A 4,437-nucleotide genomic window follows, 5' to 3' on the forward strand; every position below is an offset into this window, starting at 1 on the left:
TGCCATAACTAAATAGAGAATCTCAATCTTAATTATATTGGCGCTGCCACTCTAATATAATAGCTTGCTACTGTTATAGTTATTTATAAACAAAACAAGAGAAAAGACCAACCATAACATACAATGTAAGTATTTTCAAAGATGAATTCATTTGGTGATGAAACAGCATTCACATAAATATAAAAGTTACTGCTAGCAAAGATGACTTCTATATATCATATTAAAATCTCTTTGTTAACAGTTTCACACAGTATATACGGGGTGTACTAATACGTGATATACTGTTGTCAGGAAGATCTGAGTTTAGGAGTGGTCTCAGGCTCCTAGGTTCTGGAGGATGAACGTGAAGCATATTCTAGTAGTTGGATGGAGAGGAGGCAGAGTAGAGTGGGAAGGGAAGGAAGTTACAATATTTGCCAGGCATCGGTAATCAAAAGAAAGAACAAACACAGAATAGAGTGGAGAAACTTCATAAAAAAGAGAAACTAAGGAACACTTGCTAACTTTTCTGGCACTTAAAAATGTCAGATTAAAGACAATATGCAAATGAGAGTGCCACTTTAAGAAATACATGAAAGCACATTTGTATGCAAATCATGCACTCGATGCATTTCTGCTCATTAAAGTATGAATATTAAAAAAAAACTTTTACTGAAATGTTAAGAGTCTGTTCTTACTGTAGTATTTCATAGGAGAGCTACTACAGAAAGCAGGTACCCAGTTAGAGAGGGTTCCTTTACAAAAAGTGTAAGAAAACATATTTACAAAATTAAATCCAATTTCAATAACCTAGACAAAGGAAAAAGGACAGAGTATGATTGATTCTGAATACTGTGTTCTAAACAGTGATATTCTGTAAGCTTGCCATCTACTAAACCAGGCTTCATTAGAAGTAGTCCCAGAGGAGATGGATTAAGTGTGTAACGTGCAAATGAGGGAAGAAAAGTTTCAAGTTTAATTGAATTTATATATACTTGTCACATGATTTTTTTAATTACAGTAATTACATATGATATATCTTATGTAGATGTGTATACAGATTGGGTGTATATTTTCAAAAGTGCCCAAGACCCATTTTCAAAAGTGATTTAGGCACTCAGGAACCTAATGTCATTGAAAGGCAATGGGGCTTAGGCACCAAAGTGCATAACTCACTTTTGAAAATGGGTCTTGGGTACTTTTGAAAATTTTACCTGTTCACTCACTCCCTTGTTGCTGTGTGAAAGACTCACACAAACTAAAAAGGGAAAATGACTGATCATAGAGTCAATGAAACCGACTGCACTAAGTACTGTCAAATACACAAAGTAAATAAAGTGGAAAAAGAGAAAATAATTTGTTTAGTAGTCTTTTTCAATTATAGTAATCTTAGGTGTTTCTTGTAATAATGGTAGGTAACACATGTCAAGATAGAGATGTGATTCTTATACTGATGACTTTCCTTTCAGATCCATCTCTAAGGTTCAATGAACAATCAGTACCAGGAGGAATGACAGACTTGTACCACTGTAGAGCTAGAAATCCCTTTTCCCCCAGTTAAACACAGAAATTGTTTCTAGACATGGCAGGTCATCAGTTAATGAAGCTTAAAATTATGACATATGAGTTATAACAAAAACTATGATAGATCATTTTTAAGGTTTTTTTAAATGTATGAGTCAGACTGTATGAGTCTTAAATGTATGTGTTTCTATTCCTTCACTTGTAACCTGGACCCAGGGTATTATGATATAACCAGTTTTTCAGAGACGTACGATTCAGTTGTAAGAAAAAATGGTTTCACGACACCAATTTCACGTGCACCATTCGTGTTTCAGAAATGGACATTTTTAAGAGACAGTGAAGGAAGGTAACAAATTTGCCAATTCAAAAGTAATTCACCTGAAAAATGTTTCAAGAACAATAGACCAAATTAAACAATGGTCTAGGCAGCCCAACTCACATTTGAAGTCACTGGACCAAATTCTGCTCTCACTCCCACTACTATAATTCTTCAATAACTTCAGTGACTCCAAATGTGTGTCATGACTAAATTACTTATTCCAGGTCTGAATTTGGCACAGTCTCTACTTAAGTATGTGAATCTGATGTATATGTACATGACATAGTAAAGGCACTGGCTAGAGCCAATGGCCACATAATTTAGCATAGATTTATTTCAAAGTACCTCTGTCTTAACTTGTATCATAATGGCTCCTCAAAGAACTCAGTAAATCTACGTTGTTAAAAAAAATGCAAAAAACTAAACTACTCCCACAAATACCTTGTAGGATTCAAGATACTGCATTCTGGATCCAGTGTTTCAGCTGACAGCACTATGAGTATTTGTGACAATTCTGAGAAACAGTTGTCAAGGTGCCATGTGTGTATGCAACTCACAGAAACCAGGAAATATGTACTTTTTTCCTTCTTATAAGTAGTGTAAAAACTTCTAGCCACAACTTGCCATTCCCGTTAGAGTTATAGGTCAATCCCTTTACCCAAGAATTTGTTACCGTTGAAGGACAGAGCAATAAGTCATTTTCAGCTAAATAGGTACATAAAGAAAGGGTCTTTTTTGGTTGCAATGTTATTAGCCATGCTTCTGGATAAAACCTTAATCAGGGTGAAGGTTCACTGCACAGAAAGTGCACAGATAAAATGAGTATGTCTGTCCAACCTTTACTTGGTCTTTCTGCAAGATAAGATGGAGTTGCTTTTCCTTTAGCTACCAACTCATTAGAGTGAACTTGTAAACTGCTATGTGCCCGTTGGTAACTAAAGCATTACTTATTCCTTTTTATTTTTCATCTGTGAGTGAATTTACTGATCATGAAAATTAGGGTCTAAAATCAGCAACTGACGGACAAGCACAGGACAGGGAGGCAGGCACTGTGCAAGCTTCCGCACACATCACTGCTAATGCACATCACTTAATACCTACAATACAACCGTTATTCTTGTGCCAAGCCTCTCTTGAGCAAACACTAAATGAGCCAACTTGTGCAATGGTTTTGTGAATTGAATAATGGCTGAACAGGATGAGGCTACCAAAGCCATTTACACTTATAACCAAATACAAGTTTTGCATCCAGTTGAAGGTGAAAAGCTAGCTCACTATGCCACCTTAGACCTCTGTTGAAAAACACAGCATGTAGTTATCGTTCAAGATTCAAGTGCAATATTCAAGATACTTAAGGATACTGTGCAGAGCATCCCCTTCCTGAGATCAAGCGGATATTTTGCTAGATTGCTATTGCAAGATTGATTTTGAGAAAGATCCATATGATTTCAACCCAATTATTATTGAACAATATATGCTGAGTAAATCAGGAACAAGCATACCGGCTGTGCATTTAAATGTACCCGATATATCTATCCTATTGCTTAATATGCCCCCTACCAATGGGGGTCAAACTGGAAAAAGACATTGAGCAAGAAGCATTTAACTTCAGTAGTGAAGAGGCTATGTTTACTTTGTGAAAACTATAGACTTCATATGGAAAAATCTAAAGAGCTTTTTGAATCTCATAGACACTAGATCTCTAGTATCTTCTTGGATATATGTGCCATACTCTTTTCTATCTAATTTCCTTTAGGAAATGCCAGCTCATCTAAAGGCTCTAACATGAAGTTAGAGAGGGCCACATCCAGGGACCTGCATATATAAAAATAGTCAAGGTTCTCTAAAGTAAAATGCCTGGCTTGAAAAATGGCACAAAAGAGTAGCAATAAATATTCACCATTTCCTAGCAGACTGCTGTTGGAAAAGATTCAAAAGCAATGCTATGCTGTAATCTAGATCCTTCACATGCTAGAAAAAAAGTCCAAATAAAATTGGCAAAAATAAATCTAAACACTGATGCTTCTGTATAAAATTAAAAACAGAGCTAAAAACAGCAAGAAGACTGAAAGCTAGCTCTCTTGTACCTTTTCAGGGAAAGAAGAAAGCTAATGTAATGCTCATATGGTTGGAGAAGAGAGACATATTGAACAAGGCAATATTTTAGATATTGAGTAGAGATGCCTGACAATTTACAGCACCTTTTACTGAATTGCTGCAGCATCTACCCAATCTCTTAAATAGTGGGATACCACACAGCTCTGTGATGACCAAACTCTGTTTGATATCTGACCTTCCTCTAAATCATAGCACATGACTCGTATGCCTAGAACTGCAAAACAGTGAAAATGGATGAATCCATTAAATAGTGGGCTTTCTTGGATTCAGCTGTACTGCAAGATGTAGCACAACTCCAGAAAATAAAGATTTCATCTGTATTGTGGTTCTCTATCACCCATTGATTACCTTATCACCATCCAAAGGCCTTAGGCAGGGCCGGCTCTAGGCACCAGCAAAACAAGCTGGTGCTTGGGGCGGCACATTTTTAGGGGCGGCATGGCCGGCGCCAGAATGCCGCCCCTAAAAATGTGCCGCCGCCGCCCTAGCTCACCTCC

At 36.8% G+C, this 4,437-nt stretch overlaps 1 protein-coding gene across 2 annotated transcripts in view; it reads right to left on the reverse strand.

Annotated features, from left to right (window-relative positions):
• LOC112115852 (DENN domain-containing protein 1B) overlaps positions 1–4,437 on the reverse strand; it is a 266,079-nt gene that overhangs the window by 207,935 nt on the left and 53,707 nt on the right. The window lies entirely within an intron of this gene.

This window comes from Terrapene carolina, unplaced genomic scaffold (assembly GCF_002925995.2).
Source record: "Terrapene carolina triunguis isolate 2854851 unplaced genomic scaffold, T_m_triunguis-2.0 Scaffold210, whole genome shotgun sequence".
NCBI classification, from domain to species: Eukaryota; Metazoa; Chordata; order Testudines; family Emydidae; genus Terrapene; species Terrapene triunguis.